The sequence below is a fragment of the Tupaia chinensis genome, unplaced genomic scaffold (assembly GCF_000334495.1).
Source record: "Tupaia chinensis unplaced genomic scaffold, TupChi_1.0 Scaffold000139_1, whole genome shotgun sequence".
Taxonomy (NCBI): Eukaryota; Metazoa; Chordata; class Mammalia; order Scandentia; family Tupaiidae; genus Tupaia; species Tupaia belangeri.
The window spans coordinates 22,864-35,108 of record NW_006159609.1 but is presented as its reverse complement, the minus strand read 5'-3'; positions in this window follow the sequence as shown (position 1 = coordinate 35,108).

Genomic DNA, 12,245 nt, shown 5'->3' with positions numbered 1-12,245 from the left:
AGGGATAGGGACATGACCATGTCCAATTGGATGCTCTGCCTCCCACCATGACCACCTCTCAGCACTTGTCCTCTCTGGCAGTTAAAAAATAAAACAGAGACCAGCAGATATTATAATGATTACATCACTGCACTCCCACATGGCCAGCTGTAGTTCAAGTCCCAGACCTCGCAGCTTGAAACTCACACCGGGCATGTGTGCCCAAAATCCCAGGAGGAGAAGGGAGAAGGGATTGTGGCATAGTCATCCACCCTGGGAAGTGATTTCTCACTTTCTGTTTCTCTGTCCGTTTCTGTCTCTGGCGAGCACACACACCCTATAGAAAAAAATCTCTCTTAAAAAATTAAAAATAAAAATGTTTTATTTAATGTATTTTATTTTAAATTATTATTGTTAATTATCATTTTAAATTATTAAATTATTTTAAATTTATTTATATTTTATTTAATTTTGTATTAAATAAATAGGCAAAACCAAATCAGGCTCTTACTTGATTAAGGAACTTAGACAAGTTACTGAACCTCAAAACATCTTTTCCTTGTCTGGAAGTGGGAAAATAAAAAAGATAAATTAAAAATTATTTAATTTTCTTGGTTATATGTAAAGTCAACATCTTTTCCTGGCCTGGAAGTGGGAAAATAAAAAAGATAAATTAAAAATTATTTAATTTTCTTGGTTATATGTAAAGTCACTTTGCAAACTAAAAGACTTGTGGAGGTCTTAGCAAATTATAGTTCTTTTTTTCCCACACTCCCTCACAGTCTTGCTCTTTTGTTCTAATACAATACTATGTGTAGGCAAGGATTTGGATAATGGTGTTATGTATTATTAGCATCATAAATAACAAAAGAAAATCCTTTTCTGAATTCTGTTTTTATATTGACTAGAAGTTTCTTGTTTTCCTTTTAAAACCATGGGTATTAACACCTACTTGGTAAGGTTGCTTCTAAGATAAGCAACAATGAGTGTGAAACGATTGTACAGTCCCTGAAATGTGGCAAGTGCATGGCATTTGGTAATGATAATGGTACAAATGAGGACTAGTTTAACATCTAGTTACGTACATCTGTATATTATAATTGCCACACACACACACATACACATCCCTGCTATGTTTTTCAAGCTACCAGTACCAGAATTCAAACCATAGCCAGCAATGTGGGATCCTGATCCCTTAACTATTGTGCTATGGGGCCAGCCCTGTTTTTCACATTTCTTTAAAATTTAATAAGGATGTTGCAGTGGGCAGGATGCATGGATCCAGCAGAAACTCTGATGGACCAAGAGCCTGTGTGAAGCTAAAGTGGTAAAGCAATCAGTTTTATTCCTTAGTTTCTTTATCTGCAAAATAGGGAAAGTGCTAGGTCCCTAAATGAGTTGTGAGGACTCAGTGAGTTACATTCACATGTACAGAGTTTGCTACGTGGTAAGCTGTGAGCACCTTATCAGCTACAGTTACTGTAGATGAGACACTCTACATAGTACATATCAACACATATCAGTACATATCAAAGTAAGGGCCTTGGCTATGTTGTTCACTAGTTGTAGATAAACTAGTTATTTAACCTTTTTTAATTTCTTTATTTATAAATGAGAGAGAAAGCGATGATTGCTTCACCGGAGTTGTGAGTTAAAACATAGTAAAGAAGCTAACCTTCCATTAGATCCATGCCTTGCCATTGAGATCATGCAACGCTACTTATTACTATGCAATGTTAGTTATTATCAGCATAGAACAATTTTAAAAACTTACTAGATCTAGTCATATTCAACATAAATGATAAATATAATAAAATAGAATCTGATAATCTAGGGAACTATGAAACCTTGGGCATTGGTAGTTAGGCAAGTCATGATGTATTTTTTCTGGTTTTCTATGCAAAATGTTCACGACTTTCCCAAGGACCCAATAAATATTTCAGTGCATAGCTTCAGGACACTCTGAAAAAGCTGAAGGTCTCACAGCTATTATTCCCCCTGCACCCCCTCCTCCCCAGTGTACTCTTTTTCCATGATATTCATAAGAGAGTTTGAACTCTGAAGCTCAACACCTGGGTTTCCTGATTGTTCTAAATCTTTTCTAAAATCTTTTTTTTTTTGAGAGAGATTTTCAGTATAGGGCGTGTGTGCTCACCAGACAGATAGAGAGAGACAGAGAGACAGAAAGCAAGAAGTCACCTCCCAGAGGGGATGGTCACGCCGCAATCCCTTCTCCTCCATTCTCCTCTCGGGATCTTGGGCACACACGCACATGCGCCCGGTGTGAGTTCGAAGCCACCGGGTCTGGGACGCGAACCACGGTCGACTATGTGGGAATCCATAGACATAGCCATTACGCTAACTGCTGGTTCCCTAAAATCTTCAAATATAGTTTGCCTTTCCCTGCCACAGTCTATATTTTTAACATGATTCTTTGTTTTATCTTTCTTAAAGGCACTTAATGGGCTTTTTTCCCTACTGACTGCATATTTACCCCATAGGATCAGCTCCAGTGAAACATTGTCCAACACCTTTGAAGAGATCACCACCACTGCTTGGTGCTATCATAAAATCTTGCTAAAAAGCCCTAGCATAAGATGTATCATATTAAATTATAAGTACTCAATTAAGTCCCTGTCTTCCCTGATATAACCTTTTGTCGGCTAGGTATCATATTTCATGCTAGACTGTGCTTAGCATGCAGTGGTTCCCATATTTAATGAGTAAATTTACAAGTGGGATTACATCAGACTAAGAAGTTTCTGCATGGCAAACGACACAGTAATTGGTGTGAATCGACAGCCCTCAGAATGGGAAAATATTTTTGTAAACTATGTGTCAGATAAGGGACTGATAACCAGAATACACAAGGAACTCAAGCCATTGTTTCGAAAAAAGATGGTCAACCCTATTAAATGATGAGAAAATGAGTTGAAAAAACCACTCTCTAAAGATGACATGCAAATAACCAAAAGGCATATGAAAAAATGCTCAACATCCCTCATTGTAAGGGAAATGCAGATCAAAACAACGAGATACCACCTAACTTTAGTCAGAATGACTAAGAATAAAACAAAAAACGATAAATGCTGGTAGGGGTGTGGTGAAAGGGGGACTCTCTTACACTCCTGGTGGGAATGTAAATTGGTCCAGCCACTGTGGAGAACAATTTGGAGATTCCTCAAAAATCTACAAATAGAACTACCATATGATCCAGCAATCCCACTCCTCGGTATCTACCCAAAGGACAGAATAATTCTTAGTAAGAAAAGTGCTTGCACATTGATGTTTATTGCAGCACTATTCACAATTGCCAAGACATGGAACCAACCCAACTGCCCACAAACAGATGAATGGATAAAAAAACTATGGCACATATACTCTGTGGAATACTATGCAGCCATTAAAAAAACCTGGCTTTTGACAGGAAGTGGATGAATATGGAAGATTTACTGCTGAGTGAAGCAAGCCAGGCTATGAAGGAGAGTCATTGTATGTCCCCACTTAATATATTCCAAGTGTCCGCACTCTACGACTGAAAGTGATTGACTACAGGATATAGAAACACAGTAAATGGATGTAAATGCAGATATAATGTGTGTGAAAGAGCAGGGTTTGAGGAAGAACAATTAGAAGAAAAATGGGAAGGAAAAGCATTAATGGGACAAAGAAATGTGCCAATTTCTGTTAAAGATACTTTATAGTTTAGTCAACTGGACTAGGGAGAAATGTTCACATGTTAAAATATCCACATTGTAAGCGAAATAATGTGCTTGACTGTATAAAAGAAAATGAAATTTAAAAAATAAATATAAATAAATAAATGCATTCTAGCAATCAATCTGGATTCTCATAAGCTGGAATCTAAAGTATTCTAAAATGGCTCAGATACATAGACTTTCTGGTTCAGGGACTCTAAGGGACTCTAAACTTTGTCTACATATTAGAATAATCTGGGAGAGTGTTCAAATCCATTGATTTCTTTGCTTTCAGGTAGGGGCCCAGGGATTTTTTTTTTTTTTAAGAGTTGCACTTGGTATAAATGCCATCGTAAATTTGAGTAAACATTTTATTAAGCAAAGCATAACTTGAAAACAGGAGAATAAAAGAGCTTCTATATAATTAATGCCCTCTTAGCTCCTTCCAAGTATGGGAATCTTTTAAAATGGACACCAACATTTCACATTTGTGAACATTTTTTATATATTTTTTTAGAGAGATTTTTGCTAAAGAGCACATGTGCTCACCAGAGAGACAGAAAGAGACAGAGAGACAGAAATTGAGAAATCACCCCCTGGAGTGATGCCATGCCATAATCCTTTCTTCTCCATCTTCTCAGGAATCGTAGGTATGCATGCACGTGCACCTGGCATGAGTTGTTTAAATCACCAGGTCTAGGACTGGAACCATGATTGACCACATGGGAGTCCAGCGATGTAACCATTATGCCATCTGCTGGTCCCTACATTTGTGAACATTTTAAGGGTATACTTTATATCATAAACAGACATATCATCTCCAATATTCTTATTAACCATGGGAATGGAAGTTAAGGTTAAGACAGAAGCGAACTTGTTTTCCCTTATGCAGTTTTAAAGTAGCAACTCTGATACATACAGTTGTATTATAATTGCCACAATGTGTGCCATTTTAAATTATCATTGGCTGCATCTTAACTTTGTAAACATCTGCACCCCTTGACTTATAAACTAAACTATGTAAAGTTTGATATTGGAATACTCAATTTATATATTTTGGAATTAAGTTATTTTCATTATAAAAATCTCAATCATGTAGAACCACTGCATTTCCAGGAAAATAAAAGAAAGCAAAGTCAAGTCATATTAGCAATTTGTTTTCCAAATATACATTAGGAATTTTAGTGTTCATATCAAAAGATCACTAATGCAACCTTCTATGCTAAAACAGAAATATGAAGACAAGTATCTATTTTTATTCTCTGATAACTTCAAAATTAAGTGGCTTTTTTTCTTGCATTTCATTTTTTATTCTTTAAAATAATATGTACATGCATTCCTATGCATCCATAATACTTTTTATTAAAAATTTGCTAGCAAATATGTGCGCTCACTGATGAGGGAGAGAAAGAGAAAGTGAAAAATCACCGCTCATGGGGGATGGTCATACAGCAATCCCTTCTCTTAGATTTCTCCTTTTGGGATTTTGGAGACACATGTGCACACACCTGGCATGTTTTTCAGGTTTCCAGGTCTGAGACTTGAACTGCACAGTGGGATCCAGCCACTTAACCACCACATCACTGGCTGCTCATTTTCTTTTTTTTCTAAGTATGCATATGTTTTTTCTTTTTGAGAGTGAGAGATTTTTGCCATAGGACGAATCCAGAGAGACAAAGAGAGAAATCACTTCCTGAGGGGATGGCCATGCTGCAATCTCTTCTCCTCCGTTTTCCTCTCAGGCTCTTGGAAACGCATGCACATGCGCCTGGCACGACTTTTAAGCTGCTGGGTTCAGGACCCAAACCATGGTTGACTACATGGAAGTCCAGCGATGTAACCAATACGCCATCTGCTGGTCCTCCTGAAGTATGATTTTTAAGCAAATAATAATTGAACTGCAATTACATTTACATTATTTTACTTGAAATTGTTTTCTAAGTAGTTTCTGGTATCTGTAAATACAATGGCTAATTAATTTTAAACTATATATCTATCTTATTAACATCGGGTCATCAGAAAACTCATAGTATTGTTTTCTTTGCAAAAACACATCATGGGAATCAGCAGATGGTGTGGTGGCTTAGGGAAATGAACTCCTACATGGTTGATCATAATTTGAGTCCTGGACCTGGCATCTTGCCTTCTCACTTTCTCTCTCTCCCCCTCCCTTTCTGGTCAAACTATATAATTATAATGATTAATCAATTGTATAATTATATTGATTATAATTAATTAAAAATGCATGACTTCTCTGATGACACAATATTTAATTATAAGAGATTCTCAGTCAAGGGTAAAAAAATTTTAAATATATTTATGAGTTAACTCTAACTAGAACAGTCAAAATATGTAAATAATCTATTTTTCAATTATTGCTCCCTTATTAACTTTAATATGTTGTGTTATTTTCTCCATTTCTTAATAATATTTTAAGTGTAGAAAAGCCATGAGTGTTTTCTCCTATCTCCTTTCTTTTCACATGTTCTTCCATGAACACACACACCAAAAACAAAGCAAGAAAGATGAACAGAAAGGAGGAGGAAGAGAAAAAAAGAACAAAAGGAAGATAGGGACCAGCAGGTGGCATAGTGGTGAAGGTGCTGAACTACAACATGGTCGACCAGCGTTTGAGTCTGAGACCTGGTGGCTTGAAACTCATACTAGGCAGATATGCATGCCTGACCAAAGTCCCGAGAGGAGAATGGAGAAGACAGGGTTGGGGATTTCTCTTTTTCATCTCTCTGTCTCCGGCAAGTGCAAACATCCAGTAGCAAAACTCTCTCAACAACAACAACAACAAAATAGAAGGTGGAAGAAAAGAAGAGAGGGAGGAATAAGTAAAAAAAGGAATGAAAGGGAGTAGAAGAGAGAAAGGAAAGGAAGAAAAAAGGAGACACAAATTACTGCTCAGTAAAATTTTACAGAATGTGTTAAACCCCAGGACTGTGTGTGTAATCTAAAATAAATCTCATAATTATAAAGTTATCCTCAAGTGAGGGTTAAAATCTATGTCAACATTCCAAATTTAAGACCCAGAGTCTCAGCTCAAGACCTCACTTCTGATCCCTTGATGGTCTGTGGGCTCATGTCTGGTTTCCATAGTGACCATTTCCATGAGTCTTTTAAATAATGAAAAAAACTGATATTCTTTCATCAGTTTTTTCCCATAATATCTTTCTTTCATTCCTGCAGTATACCAAGGACAATAATAATTAATTTAAATGCCCTTAAATTGAATAATAAATTATCATCTCAATAGAACGGGGAGGAAAGAGAAGTAAACAAGAATTAAGCACCACAAATGTAACATTTAGATATGGAGAGATACCAAGATAGCTAGCTGGGTAGTAGGTAGATACCTAGTTCAATAGCTGGATAGATGACAGATGAGTAGAATAACCTGTGTTCGTTCCTCTGATAAAATGTATATAAACCTAGATTTCCTTCTTGCATGGAAATACAGATCTATAAGCCCATATAGAAAGGTGGTGAGAAAGCAGCGTAGTATTGAGAACTACAGAAGGATTAAGTTAATAACACATAAATCACTCGGATTTTTAAAATTTTAAGTATTTTATTTATGACTCACCTGTATCAAATGATATGCCAAGTACTATCAGGAAAGCTCCCTAGAAAGACCACCAGATGACATAATGGTTTTGTTACTGGACTCATATGTAGTCAACTGCGATTTGAGTCCCGGACCTGGTGGCTTAAAACTCATGCCAGGTGCATGTGCATGCATGCCCAAAATCCCGAGAAAATGGAGGTGAAGGGGTTGCTGCATGGCCATTTCCCCAGGGGTAGGGTGGGGGGTGGTTTCTCACAGTCTCCCTGTCTCTCTGGAGAGTGTACACTCACTATAGCAAAAATCTCTCAGAAAAAAATAAATAAATAAAGGAAAGTTCCCTAGGAATCTTGGCATTTTTGAGTAGACACTAATTCTACCCAGATTTTAGCTTTTCTTTTTCTTTTTTTTTTTTTTTTGGAGGGTTTTTTTTTTTTAAAGATTTTTGTTACAGAGTATGTGTGTTCACCAGAGAGACAGAAAGTGAGAAATCACACCCTGGGGGGATGCCTTTGCCTCAACCCCTTCTCCATTCTCATCTCAAGATTTTTGGCATACATGCACACAGACCTGGCATGATTTTGAAGCTGCTGCCTCCAGGACTCAAATTGCAGTCAACTACATGGGAGTCCAGCACTTAATAACTACAGCATCTGCTGGTCCCTCAGCTCTCAATTTTGTCAGATCCATAATTAGTTCAAAATTTGAATACAATTTTCTTTTAATTTAATAATTCTCTTTGTATTATAATCAATTAATTTCCAAATGAAAACAAGAAAATAATACATTGATAGAATACATGATGGGAAACATTAAATGTTTTATACTACCCAAATATTTACCTCTTCACATATCTCGACCATTTCCCTGCCCAGGTGCATGTGTCACTCCCATTCTGTTGCAAAATTGTACAAGTTTTTATAATCACAGTATTTCATACTATATCATTATTAACTCTTTCTTAGGATTTAATGTTATTTCTATGACTATTGGACTCATTTTCCTCTCTGATACTCATTTTTTCCTCACGAATAATGTCACTATCATTGTTTAAGAGATGTCTGTTACATTTTAGCAACATAATAATTTCTTACTGAGTGAATACAGAAACCGACTCCTTAAAGTTTTCCTCTTTTTAATTTTGATATCCCTTTAATTAAGTAGAAACAAAAATTAGAACTAGTAAGACTTGCAGTTGCAACACATAAACCAACAAATTATGTATACAGACATACATATGTGTACACACACAGTTTCAAAGATACAGCTCAGACTACAGTACTCAATAACAGGATTATTTTAATTTTAAAATTTCTCATTGTAGGTAATTAAATCGTTTCACTTATTGTTAAATGCTACTTACAGATAGGATTATAGAATTCTTAGGCTATGAGACATCTTCAAAATAGGATTTTCAGGCCAGCTTGATCCCACATGGCCAACCACACAGTTTCAGTCCTAGACCAGGGACTTGAAAACCATGCCAGGCATCTGTGCACGCATGCCCACCATCCTGAAAGGAAGGAGAGATGGAAAAGGGATGGCTGCCTGACCATGCACCGTAAAGGGTGCTTTCTCACCTTCTCGCTCTCTACCTCTCTCTCCAGCAAGCACATGCACTGTCTGGCAAATTTTTAAAAAAGAAAAAAGGAAGAAAGGATTTTTCTGACAAAATACGAGACAGCTCAGTTTAATTTGAATTGCAGATGAACAAATCTTTCTTTTATGTAGAAATATGCCTCAAAGACTTTATGGGACATACTTATACTTAAAAACTTGTTGTTTTTCTGAAATTAAATTTTAACGATGTCCTGAATTTTGCAGCCCTAATTTTTAGCCGTCTACTCAAACTTTCCTGTGTTCTGTGAAGCTCGTAGTCTAGTAAGGGATCTCGTTGAGAAAACCGTGATGACACAATCTGGTTACTGCCAGGAGACAGTGCAGAAGAGGCTGGTACATGAGGGCTCCAAGCACCCAGGAGACACAAATCTAAGATCCTGAGACAGAGTATCAGAAAGTGACAGTGTAGGAGGTAGTTTTATGGACTAAAATTCATAAGCATAACTAGAAGGCAAGAGAAAGATGACAGTGGAAGGCCATGGCAAAATCTCTTTAGGTGTTTTGAAAAAGCCCCTTCTGCTCTTTAAGCTGCCTCATGGCCCTACAGTTCATATCAAAGAGCCTCCATCCTGCAGTAATTACTTACGGTAGATATCAAAGAGGTATCATCAAAAAGCAACACCCAGTCTAATGCAACGTAGCCATTGATGAATTTTTTAGCATGCATGAAAGCATCAGGAGATGAAGCCTCTGGCAGCTTCAATGAAAATTTGAAAATAATTTTGATGAAAGGTACTCTAACAATATTTTTTGTGTGACTTAGAACAGCCACTTGGCTTTGCATGTCTCAGTATTTCTAACACGTAGCACGGTGCTGGCACTGAGTTGGCATGCAAGAAGTATTTTTAGGGTAAAGGAATGAACTCACTCTCATACATATTTTGTTTATCCTCTCTGCTTTAAATTCACTTTATCTATTATTTGGCCCACTTTCTCTCCTAGGATAACTGGGATTATCTCAGCCAGGAGGCCAACTCAAAAGGACTATGGAACATGACCAAATGGTAGAACTTGCTTCAAGGAGGAAATACAACTAGAGTCTTCACCCACAGTGAACAAATGGAGGTAGTGACGTTATATGGGGTTTGGGAGGACATAGCCATTTGAAGGACACAGTCTGGTATGTACCCAACAAAGGCATGGAGGTGGCTGATGATCCTCTAGAGGTATTATAGTTCCTTGTGATCTGCTGGGCCTATTTGCCCCTGGTGGCAATGACCAGGCCAGTACTATGAAGTTTCCATTATGAGATAGTTGTGCTGGTGTTCCCAATAAGAGCCAACGTTAGCAGGAAACTGTAGTTGGACACTATGTGGTTAGTGTAGCATAAAGATGTAGGGGAGAAATGTCATCCTGTCAATGAGATCTGATGGGTGCTAGGACGGATTATTCCAGGACTCATGAGAATCACAAAAAAGAATAACATGATTAAGATACATCCCCATAAAAATTCAAAGGAAAATCAATAATGACCTATTTAAAGAAAAAAAAAGTGCAAATGTTCTGCAGTGTTATTTATTCCCATGATGGCTTCTTCAATATTTATTTTTGAATATCAGGTATACATTATGAAATCATCGTTTAAAGTGTAGATATTTTCTATGCTCCTGCTGTGCTTGTGACTCGTTTGTAATCTGACTGAGTAAATGATGCTCCAACTAATGCTAGTCAGTCCCTTCCTACTGGTGATCCCAGGTAACAGGTATTCAGTATGACAACTCCACTGGTGAGATGCTATTCCCCAACAGGACACACTCCATTCAGAGGGTTGGTGGCCACATAGAATGTACTAGGTGTGTTGACTCTGGGTGCTCTCAGTCACTGCACCTTTGTGGCAATTGAAAATTGTATAAACTCTTTTTTTGGGGGGAGGGGGGGAGAGGTTTTTGCTATAGGGCGCGTGTAGAAAGACAGAGAGACAGAAAGCAAGAAATCACCCCCCAGGGGGAATGGCCACGCCACAATCCCTTCTCCTCCATTCTCCTCTTGGGATCTTGGGCACGCACGCACACGCGCCCAGCGTGAGTTTAAGCCACCAGGTCCGGGACGCAAACCGTGGTCGACTACGTGGGAGTCCAGCAATATAGCCATTACGCTAACTGCTGGTCCCAAAATTGTATACATTCATTTTGAATACCTTATTAATGTACATAATAGATACCATTTAAAAAGTATGTTTACGTGTAACTCATAGATTGTGAGGGTAAGTATCCCTCCTATTTTCTGTGGCCTTTCACATGTATCTGAAATGCATCTCTGCTCTTTATTTTTAAATAAATGGAGGACAGCATGTCCACCCCACTGCTGTGCTCTGTTTTTTCTCTTCATCGTTATTGTAAGAGTAATCTCCTTTTTTTTCCATTGAGGGCTATCCAGTACCTTGTAAGATGTTCAGTCACATTTGGGACCTATAACTAAAAATGTCAGTGCCACTTCCAAGTTGTGACCATAAGTCTAGTAATGTACTGTCAGCATAATTTTTTTTCTTTAGATTTTATTATAGGGGATGTGCACTGACCAAAGAAAGAGCAAGGGAAAGTGAGAAATCACTCCCCCAGGGGCTATTCACACCACAATCCCTTCTCCACTCCAGATTTTGGGCCCACATGCACATGTGCCTGGTTTATTTTTCAAGCCACTAAGTCTGAGATTAAAACCATGGAGTTGGCTACAGTGGATCCAACATCTTTACCACCATACCACATGTTGGCCCTGTTTGAACATTTAAATAACCACGCAACTGGCAAACGATATTACCAATATACATGTTATTTACCTAGTGTGTCTTTTTTATGTTTTTTCCACCATTGTTTTCTTCTTGATATCTCAAAATACTCCCCAGAAGACATACAGAATGCCTACTGTAGATTGCAGCCCATATCAGTATCTATGAGTCCAAACATGTACGTATTTGAACTAGGTACAATGCAATGATTTTTTAACTATTTGTTTGAAAACAACTGTGAGTTTATGTCTTTGAGAACTAGCATGGCATAGCCATCAGCGCTACACTACCATGGGCATCGCTCTTTTTTCAAAGTTCCTTTCTGTTTACTGTAAAACAAAGTAAACATACATTTGCATGTAGCCTGCGGTTAAAGTTCTTTAGAAATAATCAGTAAGTGAGAATTCTTAGATGGTGTTCATTACCTTCCGAAGGTTTTCCTGGTGATTCTCTGTGAGTCTGCATGGCATGCTGTCTGCTGCCCCAGAGTGGTGAGTAACAGACCTGTGAAACTCTTTCCAGCCTCTCTCCCTGGATCGGTGCCTGGCATTCGCCATGCCTCACACAAGGTAATGTGCAGAAAAACCCTGGTAAGAGAACACACAAATACTCAATTCATTTTCAGTGAAAGAAAGCATATTTCGTTTTAGAG